The sequence below is a fragment of the Falco rusticolus genome, chromosome 7 (assembly GCF_015220075.1).
Source record: "Falco rusticolus isolate bFalRus1 chromosome 7, bFalRus1.pri, whole genome shotgun sequence".
Lineage (NCBI taxonomy): Eukaryota > Metazoa > Chordata > Aves > Falconiformes > Falconidae > Falco > Falco rusticolus.
In genome coordinates, this window is record NC_051193.1 from 39,031,505 (window position 1) to 39,052,171 (window position 20,667).

Below are 20,667 nucleotides of genomic sequence, written 5' to 3' on the forward strand. Positions count from 1 at the left end.
GTTGGCTTCAGTGGTCCCTGTGGGCACTCTCGCTGCTCTAGCTGGAGAGTTGGGCTGCCATGTGGGGTGCCATGCAGGCAAGTGTCCGTGCCCCAGCATGGGGGACGCACCCCAATGGCTCAGAAATGGGTGCAGAGCAAGAGCCATGGTTTGGCCAGCTCTGATCGGAAGCTGAACAAGCATCTGTGCTGTTTGCTTGCATTAACAAAGCTTCAAAAATTGACTTTCCTCTTTCTGTAACTAAATGTTTTCGTTGCCTTGGCCAGCATTGACAAACTGTGCTGAGAATTGAGTGATAAAGTAAACAGCGTGAGTGATGTTTATTGCTATTCTCAAATAATGATAGCAATTTTTTAAATGATTTTTCACCTAAATGGTGCTTCTCTAAAATCATGTAGGAGTTCAGGCTGATATTAAGACCTAAATTGATGCCAGGGGAGTTGTGATTTGGAACAGAGATCATATATTTTATTTCTAAAGCCACGTTTTTTCTGGAAGTCAGTGAGTATGCAGAAGATTGTCACTGTTAACGTTGACCCACATTCAATTTTGTAGATGTTTAACAAGTCTTTTTTAACTAATTATTTTACAATTGAAAGGAAATATGTAAATAAGGCAGAATCACACTAAACATTGCAGATTAAGGATAATTAAACTATATTTGTTCATATGTCTTTTTTTAAAGCTTTAATTTTATAAATAGAACGCAAAGTTAACTAAGCAGTTAAAGAATCATAGTTCCTTCTGGTATTTGGGGTCACTGTATCCAGAATTTGTTAAAGCCCCTGTTTCAGAGTTTCAGCTGACAGAAATTGAGAAAATATGCATGGATAGAGTGTTTTGGTTTCTAAATTAAATGGTGACATGTTAGAAGGCGGTGTATACATTTCCAGCCTGGAGCTCCCAGAGTTATTGTACAAAATTCCACATTAATATCTTACTCAGTTTCTGTGATTATATCCTTTATATCAGTGAATGTCATGGCTGCCAGGTAAAATAAAACTATCCTATGTGTCCTCTTAGAATTATGCCAAACCTAATAATGTGTGAGAGTTGGTCCGCATTTCTCCGGAGCTGGCTGTGCCAGCCCAGCCTCGCAGACTAATGTGTAATCAATACATCTTTCACCAGTGACCAGAGCCCTAGTCAAGCATGCAGAGACGCCAGTCAATAAATCATAGCTGGAGGTCACTGCCATGGCAGCTCGGCGCCCCCAGGTCGCATAGCTTTGCCTTGGACCTGGCCACGGCTCTTCGGGATGCCTGGCAGCTGCAGGTCAGCACAAGGTCAAGTTTAGGCCCAGCGGGGTATTGGCCTCTCAGATGCTGTTTTGCTGTTTCTGACACTGACCATTAATTCTCCTCTGTCAATGCATTTAACCCTTCCTTGACAGCCGCTCTGCTGCCTCAGCTGGGGCCCAGGCACTCCAGGGAAGGATGCCTCTTGAATCGCCCCTGAAACAGGGCTGGTTTGACATTACTTTTCCTCTACAAGTGTTTAGTTTTTTCTCAGTCAAGAGAAAATGGGAGGCAGTTCTGGCAGCTTGGCAGGAATTTCTAAAGTCAGGAGGGGCTGCGAACGCTTGTGAAAGTCACATTCGGGGTACCAAGGCTGACACTCAAAATGGCCCAGGTCAGTGAGCTCACCCCACAGGGTGTCAGCGCTGCTATTTGCCTGCAAGTATAACATGCCTTTATAGCTGCTGGCTTGGGCAATGAAGAGCAATATCAAAGTTCCTTGAGGATAACTTAATTTTTAGGTCTTGCTCTCCAATAGCTTAAATAAATATATGACCTCAGAATCTCAAGGATTCACCTAAAACTCACAGTGAAATAAATATAGCATCATGAAGCATCCTTGCACTACCCTTATCCTCAAGTGAGAAGGAAGTACTTATCAAATGGGAGTACTTATCACTGGGAAGCCTTGCTCTCATAAGATATGTTAAATTTTAAACCTCATTTGTGGACGATAAAGTTCTGTACAAGCTCAGATATGCAATATACATTTGACCTGCTGAGTACATTGCCACAGGAGGTAGCCAAGTAAAATAATTTGACTTGAGTAAAAAGGGGCAGATATTTTTATGATCACTAATAACATTTTTATAGCTATGAAAGCCAAGATAATAAGGATAATCAAATCATATGTTTCAGGACATAAGCTGATTATAGTACCAGCAATGGTCAGGAAGGAATTTTATCTTTTGTCAAAAAAAAAGAAAAAAAAAAAGTCCACAGTGACTAAAATTATATTTTAAAAGAACTTAATCATCTTAAAGTTGGGCACTGACAGCTGTAGTACAATAGACTAGGCAGGGCTGTAGGCTACTCTGGTATGAAAAAACCTTTGATTAGCTTCTACATTCTGGTATCTAAAAAACACCTTTATGGCTTAGACTTGTCAATCGTCATCTCTCTCTGCCTGCCCTCTGTACTCTCCCAGTAATACCAGGCCTGACACGTGATTCACTTGTATTCTCTCTGATTGTCTTTGTGCCTTTTAACTCCCATTCCTACATTACCGGTTTTTCCTCATTAACCAAGATTTCAGTCTTTCATCATTTAAAGCTTAGCTTTTTCTTGTCTAAAGCCTGGAAAGAGCCACATTGCATACTTTCCAGTGCAAGGTTTCCTCCACTTCACATACCCTGCACATGATCCTGTCCCATTTGCAGTAGACAGGAATGCCCTTAAAGGGTCACCCCGAGCCCACAGGACCCAAGCAGGAGATGGACCTTCACAGCGTCAGGTCCCTTGTGTGGTGTGTCCTCCTTCTGCCTTGGAAACTCATTGGCCTCTCCAAGGAACAGCACGGTTTTGCAGTGCCCCTTACTTAGCCCATTACTAGGTGTAACAATTTAGCCCCGCATGAATGACAATTAACATGTACGGTTATGGAAAGTATTAACCTGCAGCACCATCTTTCAACAAGAATAATAATGTTCTTTTCCTTAGCGTGCAAGTCTTGAAAGAAATATTTGCACTGTTAATTTGTATATGCAAATAGTTTTTGAGAGAGATGCTGCTGCTAGCAGTCATGTGTTTGCTCTTTTCCCTATTATTTCTAACTAGAAGCTATTTGCAGAAAAAGCTTATAGGAAACTGTGTGTGGATAGACAGAATGAGGTTTCAGGACAACTGTGTGCTTTCTGCAAGTTCTAGAACAGATGTGCATGTATAAGGTGAGTTATACTTAGAAGTGTTACTTTAACAGTGAAAAGTTAGATACCTTCTGGACTCTCTTCCATGTCAGTGAAGAGCCTGTGTCAGCTCCAAAGCATGATTTATTTAACCTATCTCTGCACATACCACCGTACAGTGGGACAAATTGCCCCTCCCGCTCACCAGCTACAGAGAAGCCTGGACAACAGATCACACTAAACTCCAGCACTGCAGAATTAAAGTTAGGTGAAGGCAATCACAGCATCAGTGTACACTCTCCTTGTCTAGACTCCTGTTTCTTATCTGTACTTTAACTCACTCAGAATTACTTTGCAAATAGAAGGTAGTGATGAGATTGGAAGAAGACATTATCTAGAGGCTACTCTCACATTGAGGGTAGTTTGTCATAAATAGGTCCACAAACAAACAAAAAACACCCAACAAGAATCTGTGTTCAAAACTAAATCAGACTAAGACATTCAAGGAATGACAGAGAGAATGTTGATGAGATAAAAGTTTCATCAGCAGAAATGGAGTTGGCTGGCCTGACACCTTAAGATGAATGAGAGTGGCATGTCATCTGCATCTCTCCAGTGCATTTGAATTTATTTGTGGGAAGCAAATATTGAGTTACATAGGACAGCCTATTTTTTCCTGTGGATCCTAATCGTAGAGTGAGAACAATTTGTCCCCACTCTGTCTTCCCTCCATCCACCTAACTCCTCAAGAAAACCATTAGAAAAGTAGAGATGAAGTTAAATCTAATCTTGAAAAGATTTGGTGAATGTATGTCCAACTGAACAACACCCACTGTTATATTGAACTAATTTCTTATGCTCAGATGGTGTAGCTGAGGCAGTGTTTATAAAAAGCAGAAGTACGATTTTTAACATTGGGCTTCTGCATTCAGGATTATTCACAAATGCTTGGCACTGGTGCCAGTGATGGCTTTTGTCAGGCAATGGCAGAGAGCTGTATGTAAGCGCATTTAGGAAAGAAGGGGTGGCTTTTGATCTTTGCAGAAAAAAACTCTGCTGAGGGATATTTCTACACTGATTCCATAATAACAATGGGAGTGATTGAATATACAGAGGAATATTAATAGCTGGTCCTGTTTGTCTTTAGTGCTCTGATATCTGACCTAACACCCATTGCTTGAAATAAACTAAGCTGCTCAGTGGAAACTGGACACATCTGGTAGTACAATTTGCTCATCATTTCTTTAGGTACTTGAAATGCTGTTATATTCTGCCCGGATTTCCTGTTTCAATATATATTTCTTGACACTTATAAAATCTAGCTCTACCAAACCAGAACACTTTACAATGATATACAGGCATTACTTCATTTTTTTTTCTGTCAAGATAAACCTCATTAATAATGTGATAATAAATATTGTATTAGAACACGACTACGATTTCTATAATATAGAAAGTTCTGATGTTTTAAGATGAATTTATGTTAGTATGCTTGCACAGATGCTAATGAATTAATCTGAAGTGTTGTGTGAAATTTGTTGGTGGGTTTGAGACAGTGGATTAAAATTAGAAGGAAAATTGGTACAAGAAGAAAAGAGGCATGAAAGAAAAAAATGCAGTGGGAGAAATCAGGATAGGAACAAAAAAGGCATGCTTATCTTAGGGTTCACCGCTGAGGAAGCGGGAGAAGTTCTAGAGAGAAGGTGCATACAAGAATCTCCTAAAGCTATGTTAGAAGTCTGCTTGCCTGTAGGGCTAAGATAAAATAGGGTACAAAGGCTTGCATGGAAATTGGTTTGGGGTTTTTTTTTTTTTTTTGCCTTTTTTTTTTCCTCCTCCTCCCCAAAGGAAGATGGGGACACAGAAACATGTATGCCTAGAAGGTTTGGAACTAATGTGGAGAGGACACCTGGCATAGCAGGGGCTAAGATAAAGAAGGGCCACAGGAACTGGAAAAGAGAGATGGAGAAATACTGTAGTAAAGCACAGCTAGAAGTTAAGTTGGAATACATGGTAAAGACAGCTGTTTGAAAATGTGGCCTGATAAAAAACTGTAATGAGGGGTGCTAAAATGGATATGAAATTTGTTTATGTTGACCTTAGTGGTTGGAATAAGCCTAGTGCAGCAAACACTGAAGTTCCTAGTGTAATTTTGAGGAAATAAATTAATCAGATAGATCTTGGAGCAAGGATATTTTTGGTCATCACAGAGAGGTTAGAAGTGGCAGAACACTGCAATACCAGGGTCCTTGATCACTCAGAGCAGCTTTGTCAAAACCATCACTTTCATAACAGTTAATATAATAAAGATATACTTCACAATATTTCTGAGTTCAAAGCACAACAGATTCTAGTTGATCAGATAGAGGTATATAAGCTGCAAACAGTTTTGTGTACTGCAAATCGAAAAGTCATTTTAGATAGTCAAGAAAACAGTTTGCATTCTAAAAAAATGAGCAGGAAAAAAAATTATATATCCAGACATAGACAGAAGTAATTCCATGATGGAGGAACTGAGGAGAAGTAATACTGCAGCAGTACTACCAGCAGCCTTAATTGGGAAGGGTTACTGCTTTTCCATAATCCATTCAAATACATCTCTGCAAAGTAGAGAAGGCTGGCAGAGAATTGCTGCCACACCTGATCCTTTTCAGTCCTAGTTCTTATTCATTCACAGTCCTGAATGAGTAATGTATTGGTAATCTCTTTCTCAACTTTGCAAATATATAAACAAACCCTATAACCTCTAAATTTCTAAAACACCCCCCCCCCCCCCCCCCCAAGTAAAACAGAAAAGAACCCACAGTGGGAATATTAAAAGCAGTACGGGGGTGGGGGGGTGAGGAAGAAAAAAAAAAAAAAAAAAAAAAAGCAGGCGATGGAAATGTGCACGTTAGCTACAGCCCCCTGAAATATTGGAGTTACCTGAATCTGGATTTGTAGTACAGCCACATTTCTTGCTTTCATCAAATAGCAATGATTAATAAATCCTACTGCTTCTGAACCCTTCAATCGTATGAGACAACTAGGTGTAAGTGACTTTTCTAACATTCCATAAGGTTTTTTAGTATGCTGTGATCTTTGAAAAAAGCAGAGTAGATACAATGAAGTGAGTTAAATTAAAAAAAAAAAAAGCTGCATTAACAATGGATTTGATCTTAGTATTTAATTAGCTAGAGGCCATGTAGGAATAAACTAAATATCAGCACAAGGTTCTTGATTACAATCTTAGAACAGATGGGCATTTTTATCTTGAAAGGATGACCAGCTTATCTGCAGTTTTCCAGCTATTATGACTGATCTATATCTTCTTTATCCAGGCTAATCAAGTACAGAAAGTTTATTAAGATAATAACACTGGAAGTTATCACCAGTTATACTCTCTAATCTTGATACGGTTTTGCTGTGTACTGTGTTTCAAAAGGTCTTTCTGCCAACAAAGGCTAAAGTTTGAGGGGTATCATTTACAGGTCTAGAATTATTTTTTTGCTCAACAACAAGCAACTTAAAACCCAGTTTAAATTGATGGCAAAAGGTTATTGTCATGACAACTCCAACAGGTTAAACACAGGCTCTGAAAACAGGGTAAAAGGTAGAAATCTTCCCCCAGGACAAGCAAGTTGCTGGGTCTCCCACTGACTCTAGTTTCCTGGCACTGCCCACTAAACTGCCTTCTAAAAACTCTGAAGAAGAGATTCAGCTGGTAAAAATCAGAGTAGTCACAATACTGGAACCTATGAAAAATGTTGTAGATGAAATTATACCCCTAGCCAGTGGATATATGCCTAGGAGAGCTGACTGTTGCATATGTAAAGTTAGCATTTGCTTTTTTAATGCATGTGCATTCTAAACATTGACAAAATAGTCCTCCTGTTTTGTTGGTTGTTTTAGGAAACCTACTTTTAAGATTAAAAAAAATTCTCCAAGAGATTATAAATTTGTAACTATTTTTAAACCCAGTTATGTGATGAAAGTCATCCTCCATCCCATTAGGATGACTGCATTTTTGCAGAACTGAGAAGAATCAGTTGATTTTTTTGCATCAACACAGCACTGGGTCAGTGATCAGGTTACTGCATGACACTTCAGTTGGAGAGAGTTCACAACAGAGGTGCTATGTTATAAGAGTCTGAACATGCTTTTATCTTTTAAAATTTATTAAATTTATTTAATCCTACCCCACCCCCCTACCCCCACCCCCAAAACTATCTTACTTTTTTCTACTTGAAGACTAGAATCCCATCTTGCTTTTGGAGATTTTGCCTGAAGAGATGTCTTGATGTCTGTGCTATCATCTACTTGCATGTAGAATGGGGCACAGTCTGTATCAGTTGTTGCGGCATTCCTTGCCTGGCCTTGACAAGTCAGAAATTCTTGAGGAGATTGGTTCTGGGGCTTTTGACTAAAAGATCAATGCTTAAATAAAATCTGTGTGCTGATTACACATCTCCACATTCAATCAATGAATCACTGAAATTCCATAACAAGCTAAATATTGATGACCAGAAAACAAATGTGTACAATTACACTTCACTGTTTTTTCCTCTTTCTCTTCCTGATTTCACCCAGCCTTAATAAATACAAGGTTGTTACTGCCAGTTACACTACATGTAACCAGTTATTGTGCTGTAAAGTGATACCATTTGCTGTTATTGATCTTACCTATCTTTTTAATTATTGAGTGACCTGAGGCTTGGTTTGGTCAGCCATGCAGGTCATTCTACCACCTTAATAATGTGAAATGTTATTGTCAGGGTGAGGCAATCAGAGTGCCCATAGTTTAATGCTCTTTTACATGCCAATTATTCCTCAGACTATAGAACAGCTGTAGTCAATTAAATATCAAACCTGGAGGTCATCTGTCTTTTTCTTGACCTCTCTGTGACTGAAACATAACAACAGTAATCCTTGATGATATTGACTTTCTTGTGAGAGAAATTGTGTACGAACATTTATAGGTGGTTCTTAAAAAGCCAGGTCATCTTTTGCTAGAGACAAATTTGGGAACTGAGAAAAAGCATAGTGATGTTGTTGGAGAACAATAGAAATTTAAAATGGACTTGGCAGAAATACTTGATCTGAGTGACAGAATTTCTCAGTTTTGGCATGTGCTGCTTTTACAAGCAAACGGGTCAGCTTTTCGAAAAAAGTGGTCAGAGACAGTAAGATCTGGGTGTTGATCAGTGATGATATGGTGGTGCCGATGGTGGAATGAAGGTTAATGTATCAAGCATTTAGTGTGTTGGTACCATGGATGAAAATACAGCTGCATATAAATCAAGCATCGTTCAGCAATTGGCCACCTTTTGTATCATGGAGAGTGAGTGCTCTAAACAGTATGTAGTGTAATCCAAAGTTAAACCTTATGAATAGGTTTTCCAAAGATTTTTTCAAGAGCCTCAAACAACTGTTCATTACCTTGTAACTTCATCTTCTACTAATATTTGAGATTTGTAGCCCTTTAATTTTACTGTTAAAATATTAAATAAGTCTCATTTTTTCTTGCTCCACTTCTTCCTAGAGCTCATAGGAAGTGGCTTCAGCCCACAATTTATTGCAGTCCAATGTATTTTTTGAAGAACTATCTGGCCATTTGGTTTGTGATCGTATGTAACTCATGTAACTCTGCCCTTACATTGACATTTTATCTATATATTTTTTACTCTAAAAATCTTTATGATAGGGAGGAGCAAAGAAATATTTTGCAAAGAGGTTTTCATTTGTGTCATTACAGGGTTGTTCACCTTTGCATTCACATATCCAAACCCTGCTCTTTAGGAAGGAAGTATAGTCTAGCAAACACCAAGGCCTGAACCCTTACTCTAAACCAACCACCCTTTCCCAGTTTCTGAAGCTTGTACGAGCTTGTGTAGCTCTTAATTCCTGTAAAAGAGAAAGTTATATAGGCCTTTAGAGAACATTTGGAAGCAGGGTTTTTGTATCTGCTTAAACATGGCTTTTCAGTGCATGTGCCCTGGCAGGCAGCAAATTTCTGGCTAGTTCACTTTGTTGACATGAGCCCTCAGAGCCCTAGTTGCCTAGGATTTGCCTGTTTGAGAGATTTTCTCTCCTCAGCTGACAGAGCAGTGGGCAACAAATCACTCTGGGTGTGATCCAAAGCCCAGTAAAGTCAATGGAGACATTTGTGGAAGGGAGGTTAGCAGGACAATCTTTAGTAATGATTTCTCCAGAGCTCTCTCTTACAGTTGGTTTAGCATTGATCTGATTTTTTAACCTTTGTAGCAAGCTGAAAAACCCACTTCACTATTTCCACTCTACTGAGAAAGGCTGAGCTGAGAGCTGGAAGGATGTTTTGTTTGTTTTCTTGACAGTAGGCTGGTGAGTATTTACTTATCATCAGAGGGGCCTTTTTTATTATTTTTATTTAAATTTTGGGAGGGATGCAGCAGACTATATAGAGGGTTTTGTAAATATAAACGAATAACCTAAATTATATTTATAAATGGCTATAGCAATCCCCTCTCCTACCTTCCCTGAGATATTTCTTTCTTTGTACTTTCTACTGCAAGGATAACTACTTGAAGCAAATGTGCTTTGTAATATTGCACTGAGGCACTATGGATTTTAAAAAAGTACCTTTTTTTTGATACGTAAAAAAAAAAAATCTTGGCTGATTACAACTTGTTAGCTTTGCTGCTGCTCCAGTTCCATTTAGGAAAAAAAAAATATGGCTTTATATTCCCTCCCACTGATTTTCAACTAAAACAGAACTTAGTTGCCTGCTGATCCTGCTGGCTTTTTTAAATGAAAAACTTATTCTTCTTAAACTACTGGAAAATTATGTTTAAAAATCAGCATAATTTCATTGCCTTTTATTTCTGTCTGTCATGAAAACTGCTAGGCTGCTTTCTGGAACAACCCAATGTAATTTAATGCACAAATTTAGTTATAGTTATGAATATACTGACTGAAAAATATTTTAATGATCCAGAGATATTAGTCACTCTACAGTAAAATTGGCTGTGTGCATACATTGGGAAAAAAAAATATATCCGTGTCTATAGGTGCCTCTATCTTCATAACAGATAATTTTGTAAGATTGAGAGTTGGCAGGTTCAGTAAAGAGTGACTTTGTGTAACCAGTGTACCAGATGTGGTTCAGCCACTTAAATTGCAGAGGACAGAAATTAATTCAAAATTATGACATCACATGCCAGTTATTTTTAGGAATGGTAAGGACAGTCAGGAGAAAGGGGAATAAAACATTTTACTTGAAGATTGACAGAAAATGGTAATATTTCTGATCATAGGACCGCCTGGTGGTTTTGCATAATTTCCCATGTCTCTTCAACAGGGAGGATGTTCATTGGAGGAACCAACAATGGTGACAAGTCCAAATCTTGCAGAGGTCAAAACTCATGTGTTGTTCTGAATTTTTTTCAGGAAAATTTGGAGTGTTTTATAAAATTAGCCTTTTTTGGGGTGAATTTCCAACCATTCTAATTTTCATCTGTTCCTCCTGGGGGGACTGGGTACAGGTCCTTTTCAGTTCTGATACTTTGTAACAGATAATTGTCCATAAGAAAGGAGATAAAGGTGTGAGCGACACTACATACACAGCCTAGTAAAACTCAATGTACCCTGTAGCAAGTAGTTCAGTGTGCAAGATAGGGAATGGGTTGCAAGACAAGAATAACTGCTAAGACCTTATATAAACCAGAGAATTTCACTGGAAGCATTATTCTACATCAAACCTGTAATTTTTGACTGAGTAGAAGGCAGGGGAAACACCGACTACACCGATGGAAGAAGTTCATGTGATGGAAAATCTGCTCCATCTCCCAGTTTCCAATGGTTAGTTACATTCAATGTCCAAACCATGTGCCTGGCTGTGGCTGAAAAAAACATAAATACTTGAAGCCAACTGACCGTCAACTGATCCTTAATGGAAAGTTCAAAGAAAATTAGTACTCTGTATTGCAGGTTTCTAGTTCTATGTGAAAACTTTTGGCATCTCTACTTTCCCTCTCTGTCTATACTATTATTATAGGGAAGGTATCACAGTTCTAGTCTGGCACTGGGTAGTCAGTGTCTGAATAAAAATTAGCTGGGGAAGCAAACAATGAACATGCTTTTTCACCTTTGAGTGATATGATTTTGTCACTAAAATCTAGCCTAGAGTGTGTGACCAACACTGCAAGAGTTTGTCACATGCTTAAAAATGAGAGAAAAGCAGTTTTATGGCATTACTTTAAAGTAATTCAGCTTACCCTGTGTCCCTACATTTCTAGAAAAACATTGTTTGCTGCTGGCTCGCTCAAAACCTGAACATAGTTGTTACTGCAGTGACTGTCATATTAACAAGTCCTCAAATCATCTGGGGTAAAGTGACTGCCATAATGAATCAGAGCAGTCACCCAGTAATCCCAGTGTCCTGTCTTTAACATAGCCTGGGACTAGATGCTTCAGAATAAAGAATAAAGAGCATTCTTACTTAAACTCCATCTGTTGGCTTATTTGTACAGACATTTTCTACTAGTAACATAATATTCGTACTTAGAGTGGTGGGAAGTCTCTTCCAACAGCCCAGACTTGATCTGTTCCTTCATCAGTAGCCTCTGAGCATTTCAAGGAAGTAGACAGAGTCTTGTAAAGTTCACCCTGCTGCCGCCTGTACTCCTCAGAGACTGTTTCTCACTCATTACTGCAAGTGGGCGAGTGCCTTTTTCAAGCCCTGTAAAATTGGAAAATCTGACAGATGGTAGATATGGCCTATATGCCTGAAGTCCCTTCATATCACTCTGTCATGTTTCCAAAACTACTTTCCAATGTGCTTTCCCTTGGAAGTCATTGGAATATTCCTGTTGGATTGCATTATTACATTTCCCTTTCCTGTTTTGGTTTTTTTTTTTTCTTTCTTCACATCTGTAATTAAAAAAAAAAAAAAAGAGGTTTTTGTTGTCATGTGAACATGTATTTATAGTAGATTTTGAGGGAAGAGTAATTGATCAGGCTAAGACTCGTACCTCCTGCAGCATAATTCAGGGAACTGTAAATCACTTTCAGTGGGATCCATGTTTATATCAAACCTGAAGCTTCCATTACTTCCCATGGGCTATTGCAACATAGTTTAGCTTGTTTTTCCTACTCATGTTATGTGTTTTAAAATTATGGAGTGTTGACATCAATCTGGACCACTGACTGGTCTAACTGAATCACTACAAACATAACCATCACCTACCGGTGATAACCAGAGGGGTTTCTTTTCCATGCTTGGGTCAAAAAATTAATGTTGGGATGTTTGGCACATATGCTATAAAAAAAGAGTCATAGAAAAGAAAGTTGCACCTGTTTGCGTGAGCTTGGGTCTCCCAATGGTGTGAGCACTCTGTCACCTCTTATGCTGCTGGTTGTTGTGCAACACAGATATTCAGCCCAGGGAGTATTTATGAAGCAGAAGTTAGCTCCACTCTACTCTCAGTATACTCATTATTTGCTGGGTCACCTCTATCAGCATCCACCCAAGCTTTAGGCTGTCCTAAGTGAGACGAATTTTCTACTTGTCATACAGGACCACCACTGGTCCCTTTTGTACAAGCCAGATAGCACGAAGATGCTGCATCAAAATAGCCTTTACATTTTTAGCACATTGCTTTCTCTAATTACCAAGGAAAAAGCTACCTTTCTCATGGCTAGTAGGTCATAAAAAATTATGTTAAAGACATCTATATGGTCTCCTGTTAATTGTAAAGATCCATAATGGTCCACAAAGTAATAAATGTAACATTCAAATATTTTAGAACTGATGTGGAAGGATCATACAGGAGAAGAGGGAAGTTCAGGTGGTAAGTTTTAGCCCAGATTCTCTAACAAGTGGCAGCACTAACTAAACTGCAATATCAGGCCACCTTTCGTCATAGGTGTCTATTGAACTCAGTGTCAAAATTACTGTTGACATCAAAAGGGATGCAACTGGGTCCAGCAGTGCTTGCAGTGGATGCTTCATGCTTGCAAAAATGCTGAAAATTTCAAGACTGGGACTTCAAGGACAATGCTGGAAGGGATGGTTACCAAAGTCTGCCTGAACTCCAAAAAAACGCCAAGGTCACTTTGAGAAGGTGTGCCCAGTACAACTGAGCCTTTGAGTCAGGCATCTAGATTTAAAGTATTCAGGGGGAAAAAAAAAAAAAAGGCTGTGAATTCTGTACTGATGCAAAGCTATAATCTATCTTGTGAGACATTTTCCATTTTCTTTGCGTATGATAAGACCTCTCAACACCTGTGTGTGAGTGCACATGTATGTTTTTGTAGGCACATAAAGTTCCTCTCCTCTCCTCCCTAGAGTGGATTACTCAAATGTAGCTGGATTCCAGAGCTTGAAACATAGGTAGCAAATAGTGTTAGGAACCAAATTAAAAATTAAATGATCAGAACTCAAATTTTTAGAAAATAAATTAACAATTGAATTTTTATAATGCATCAAAGTAGACATTAAAGTTCATTTTTTTAATGGCCATTTTTCATTTTAAATTGATAATCATTTATTTATGGTAGCTGAACTTCTATCGTGATACAACAGATACAAAGTTATTTCTGTTAGCATTTGAGACAACAGGGAGGATGCTATCCCTTTAGACTGCCTATGTTGGGACTATTGATGTGAAAACTGGTTTATGTCACACAAGGAAAGTCTTGTTCTCTTCAGCTAAACGTGTCTGAAGTTCAAAGAGAGGAAATGAACATTTACTGACCTATATATGGTCAGCTTGAGAAACTTTTATAGGGAGTATTTATTTTCCTTTCTGTTAAAGCAGGTCTAATATTCTCAAAACAGATATCAATATTCCCATCACAAAAGGTCAAGAATTTTTATGACTATTTCTACTGGAAATTATAGACTAGTGAAACTAGGAGATATTTGTTGAAGAGATAAATTTTTGTGAATTTTGTAATTAAAAAGAAATTCGCTTTATTTTTTTTTCTCAGCTGACAGCATTTATTTACATTTATAATCACCTTTCAGATTCTAAGAGATAGTTTAGAACAAAGCAATCCAAAATAATTTAATTAAATCCCATGATTTTCTTTCATGGTTTCCTTTCCACTAATTTTTCATCAGTTCACAAACATTTCCAAAATTTTGACTTGTTCGGATGCAGGAAGGGAAAAAAAAATCAGGTGAAAAATTCCCACGGGGTAAGAAGGACACTTTATTATCTTGACCTACACCTAATTTGCCTCTTTAACATTCAAGGACATCTCTTGTGCTGCAGACTAGGGTATTAGCAGTCAGCTGAATACTGGTCCCGTTCCCAGCAGCTTAGGTGCTCATGTCCTGCTACGGAGCAAACATTTTTAGTCTCAGTGATGGATTTCTGCAAATTCATCTTCTTCCTTGCAAGGCAGTATTTTCCTACAGCTTCTTAGAACTGTATTCTGCTAGGAGGATGGTTGGACAGCTTATGTTGCAGCTATCAGGCCTGTGTATGTGTACTAGAAAAGTACATTATCTTTGCTTCAGGGATCACCACTGCCTGCCTTTATTTATACTCTGCTACTGTACCCTCCAGCCCTGTCATTCCAATAGTATTCTTGAAGAGAGCTTGATCCAAAGCACATTACAGAATTGCAAACTCTCTTAAGAGTTTTGTGGCAATGTGGCAAAAATGGTTATAACTTTTGAAATGCGCTGGAAATATTTCCTGGAAGCCAGTGAGTTTCCGTGCAAAAATGTCAGAAACAAGTGGAAGTAAATAGAAAAACTGGGAAATCATTCAGATTTTTACAAAGACTCTAAAAATATAAAGGAAAATTAAACACCCCAGCTCCCCTAACCTGTTGGGGTCTGCCCAGCTTTAATCAATTTTTTATGACATCCTCATTAGTCCAGACTTCAAGGTCAGTGTATTGAGTCTTCTATCTGGAGAGGATCAGCTTTGAAAAGAGATGTTGTTACACGCAGTGCCTGTATGGATCAAATATGCACGTGTTAGTTTTACAGACTGATATCAGTGTTGCATTTATTTATTTGGGAGAGTGGTGCTGACGTGTAAGCCATTTTGCTCCAAGAGAACAATGTGCTGGGATATTTTTTTAAACATTAAATTCTGGTTTTCTCGGGGCCTCCTCCACCCACTTTAGATGAGGGAGGAAAAAAAATCTTGGCAAGCGGATGCTCTGAGGGGGCACATGGAGGCGTGTGTAATCATCTTGCCAGTTTAATTAACAGTGCTTTTGACTGATATGTGTTAATGAGGATAATGTACAGTATGGAGGGAAAGAACCCTGTGTGCTATATTAAAGGGACAGGTGCTGGGCGTACTGGAAAGTTCACGCTACTAAAAGGAAATAAAGTCTATGAAACCACTTAGAAAGTGAGGGAGAGGAAACATTTCTGAGAGCACTTGTAAGGCAGCAAATCTGTGCACCCGTTTCACGTGCCTTCAAGGCGGCTCATGGTGGAAAATGAAGGAGTGGAGAAAGTGTGCTGCTGCACAGGCAGGCAGGGGAGAGTGGCTCCAGCCCTGTGCCCGGCAGACCCCACCAAATCGGCTTACCTGTGTAAATGCTTTCCTGTGCATAAATGTTTGCAAGAGTGGGCCTAAAGTGTAACACATTTGACATTCTGTGCTACTTCCTCTGAAATGACACGGTTAAGAGCAATCAATGAAAGATTTCCTTCTGCATAAGGGCCTAATAGTCTGATGTTGCAAGAGCCTCCTGCAAGGTGCTGAGTGCCCTCAACTCTAAGTGAAATCAATAGGATTGGGCACTAGCATTTTTAATTCTTATTATTTATGGAATATTTTTATTTCCTTTCCTACGCTTTGAAAGTAGAACTAACTTTACAGGAGTCATTCCCAACCGGAAGAGAAAGGTAAGAGTTCAGTGTGGCAAGCTGATTTATCTTGAAGATACCCTCAGAAGGTTGGCAGTGTTCTGTTGGGGGCGTTTAAATATTTATAAAATTTATGTCTTCCTAAGGTCTTTACTCCCACAAAGTTGGATACAAGTGTTTCCAACACAAAATCTTCACTTACAGAAAACAATGGTATCGGTGGTCCAAGAAAACTAAGTTCTTAGTGTCTCAAGCTGCCTTGTGGCATTATTTTTTTCCATGACCTTATTTATTTTGGAGAAGAACTAGTGAAGTGCAGATATTCTAGTTTTAATATGATTCTCTGCCTCCAGTGTTCACACTCTTTCAGGCTTTCTTTTTACTTCCTTTTTTTCAAAAGTCTTCATATTTCTACAAGATTCATTTATTTTAAATAAAAACCTCTAAGTGTGAGTTACAATTACAGGAGATGTTAACACTTTATTGCTTCAAATACCTAGAAAATTCATTATGTGTTCATTGCCTTAAACAAAAACCTGAGATTGCTACATACATAGTGCATTGAAAACTATCTAAATCTGTATGTACATAGGTATGTAACCGAAAGAGTGAGATTATATGCAGGTAGCCTGTTCCGTCTGTTTGAAAAGAAGAAGCAGACATCTCTTTGAAAATATTTCCTCTTCTACCGGGGGCTGTACTTGTTTCCTGTGAATCCTCGCCAAGGCTATAAACGGCAGAAGAGAGCTACAGGCTTGGGATAGGACCAATGGATGGTATAGTGCCTATAACAAGGAGAGGAGATGTTTTTATTACTTTCCTTAAAATGAAAAAGAATGTCAAAAACCCTGCAAAAAAACAAACCTCTTTTTTTTTTTTCTGGGAAAACCCTGTTACATGACCAGTTCAATGATAGGAGGAAAGCAGTGTTTGCACACACAGAACAATGGCTTTTGTGTAAATAGCCTTAAACTGGTGCAGTCCAGAAACCTTGAAGATTTTGGAAGCTATTTTCCTGAGTTTTCTGACAGTGAGAAATAAAGTGTACCCCCAGAGAGGGGTGATTTGATCAATGGCTTTTCAAAATAATTGTTAAGCAAGGCTAGAAAGCAGTTGACAAAGTCACCTCTTGGTTTAGGTGTGATTAATTCTAGGGGTAGATTTTTGGTTATTTTCTTATTCGGGAGGGTTGAGACTTACAGATCTGTTTCTCAAGAGAAAGGTAAAACTATGTTTGCTTTAGATTTGATAGGTCCTACCAAAAGCAACTAAATGTGCCCAAAAATCAGGATGCGGGAGTGTTTTCTATTTTCTAAATTTTAATAGTGTCAGTATAACAGATTTTCAAGAGTGTAATCCTCTTTTCTCCTTTAATTATTTTTTACTGTGTTTCTTCAGCTAGAGAGGGGTTAAAATCCAAGACAATGTTGGCATAAGATCAAATGGGTATAAACTGGTTGTAAACACATCTAGGACAGAAATGAGAAGATTTATAACTAACAGAGGTCTGAAGTTCTGAAACAGTTTTCAAATGGGAGCAATGAAGGAAAAAAAAATATCTAATGGGTTTAAACAGAGTTTGATAAATTTATTAACAGATTTATATGACCTGGTTACCTCCATTAGCCATAGACTGGATCTGATTACACAGGAGTTCCCTTCTATTTCTGTTTTCCCAAAGTAATGATGGAACCAGCAGTATTTGTGCTGCAGAACTAAATACATTTAAAAAAACCCAAAAAACTAACCAACCCCCCTGAGTAAATAGAAAACAAAGCAATCTGGAATCAGCTCTTACCTGTAGTAAACTGACAGCATTAATGTTCAGACAAAAGACAGAAACTGGTACTGTAACCAAAGGCAGGCCCCCCAGTTTTAAGCTTCTTTACTTCTTTTCCCAAATATGGCATATTTCAGACATCAGTTTTATTCCATCTCTATTCAAAGCAGGCTTGAACAAAAACTGGCTGAATGTACTGCTATTCATTTTAGGGTCAGTATCTCATCCTCTCTGGACAGCTTTACACATAATAAAAGAACTAACATCCAGCAGAGTTGAAAGCCTTCAATAGATCAAGGATCAGGCTCACAATTTTAGGATCTGTGCCTCAGCAAAGCATCTGTTTAACCCTACATACGCACTTCATTCCAATTGAAGCACATGCCTACGTATTTAGATGACTGCAGACAGACTTCAGTGCATGCTTAAAGTTAAGATTACATCTAAATGCTTTATCAAATTGAAACTGCTTCACCTACAGGAAGCCCAGGCTATTAACAGATGATGCTGTTTGAATAATCAGTACCATACTCTCCATTATTTTGATTTATGTTTTGAAGCTTCCATTATAAACAAGCATCTTAAAAATACTGTACAAAGTTAATGGTACGAATATTAAGACATCCACTTTTAAATAAGAGGGAAAAAAGAAGAAACTGAGAGGAAGAGGAATAAAAGACAGAAACTTTCAGATAACTTCAAACATCATGATCATGTTCACCATAACACAGTAGATTTTAAACTATATCAGATGCTGTCTTCTTCTTAAATAATGAATAAAAATTAAAATACAGCATTTCACACATTGTTCTTACCCATTTTTATCTAACGATGTTCCATTCTTTTTCATTCAAATATTTCTGGTATTGTGTGTTTAAACATCTCACTATCAGTCGTATCCCTGTTAGTCTTGTTTTCTTACAGACACTTTGTTACAGAATTCAACCAATATTATTTCCTCTTCTAACAGGGTTTTTTTCTTCCCCCTCATATTTAGCATGCCATTATGAATTTTATGATATTAATTTAAATGTATCTAAAATTCTCTCCAGATTCTAGATAACTGTTTTGACTAATTTTACTTACTGGGAAAAATATTTCCCGCTCCCCCTCCTCCCCTTTTTCTTTTATTCTTCCTACATTATTGTAGTCTGAGTCTTTTTCCTCTGTTCTGTACTATTTCATATATATCCTGAAATATTTGTGATCAAGTTTTGAAACAGCAGGTGTTAAATTCTCAGACTGAGTATAATAATCACAATGATTTGAAGAAAAACATTGAGCTCCATGGAAGTGGCAATAAAGTCAGAGAACTACATGTGTCATTTTTCTAGGGATGTTGCTAGTTACAAATAAATGCTTAATAAACCAGATCTTGCATTTTTCTTTTGCATGATATTATACTTCATATACAAATAGAATAATCTTATTTCCATTGAAACTTTTCCACTTTAACAGCATACAGTCCATCAGCAAATAACAAAGGTATACATTGCCTTAGAGTTATAAAAATAAGCCCTCTTAAACTCCCATTGTGATAACTTTTACATTTACCTCTAACAGTTTTAATATACAGAAATAATTATCAATCAAAAATATGCCTGTTGAGGGTTATGGCTCAATTATTTGCATATATTTTAATTTTGAAAATGGATTTTGCTGTTGAAAATACTGTTAGCACCTCTGTTAGAGAACAGTTTTATAATTAGGCTAATACTGTACCATAAAATACTCATCACCATAGCAATGGTTTTTCATGGGGCATAAGTAAGTTGATAACAGAGGCAATACATTTACCACACAGACTATTGTGGTTGAATAATGTAAAGATATAACTTCTAGTAAAGCACCTACTAACATAAGAAATCATGGCACAGTCACACTACATATTGACATTAAGAGTCATTTTAATGAAATACATTAATATTTTATATGGCATCCTTCATACAAAGCATAATAACATTGCAATGTCTTACAATGTAGTGTCTCATATTCTGCCTCTCATCTTGAAGGGTCATGTGCTTGTGTGTGTGTGTGTGTGTGTGTATAGGAATCACTTCAACCACTCCTGGAATTCCTTTATTTATTTATATGTATTGTTCTAATATTAACCATCGCAGTATCTGAATTGCCATGAACCTCTCTCTTGAGAGCAGAACAAGAATTGTTTAAAAGCAGATTGCGTCCCTAAACAATATTTGAATTCTGGCAGCAAAAAAACGTTAGTCTATCTAACCGAACTCCAGAACAGAAATTCAGGTAGGCAGAATGCAATTATCCCAATTTGAAATCAGGCATAATACTGGGGATGCTATTGTGAAAATTACTACGAGGCCTTTAATGGAGGCAAATAGCCAAAAACTCAGTTTTATTTCTCCTTTTGACATTTCCTACAGCACACCCAACTCCAAATGCCAGGCAGAAATGCAACTTTGTTACTGACGAAGTAACGGTACCATTCACTAAGGGCTAAAGTGGCTGCTCTTCCCAAAGTGGCTCTCCCATCTGAGGACTGGTATGCACCTGCCCTGTTGAACTCCTCATAACTGACTCTCTGCAAGGGGAAGATGAACAGAGAAATAAAGGTTTGCTTTGTATGGGCACACTGAGACTTACCTGGACGAGAGAGCAAGGAGAGTAATGCACGTGGAAATTTGTGAAGGGCACAAATAAGAACAGCAGATCCCCGCCCACTGAGCTGAAGAGTGAATTGCAAGCTCAAATAGACAGGCCAGCATCATAAAATAAATAGCATAGAAATAACAGCAGCTCCGGTGCAAGACTCTATCACAAGTTTTATAGCTGTGAGCGCTCCCACTGAAGTCAATGGGACTTAACAGTTCATTGGCGTATGCTTAAAATACAGCTTCAGGCACGGCCAGTAACAGAGGCAGAATACTTGTGGAGCTGAGATGTTTCATCTCAATGGGATCTCAGTGCTTAAAT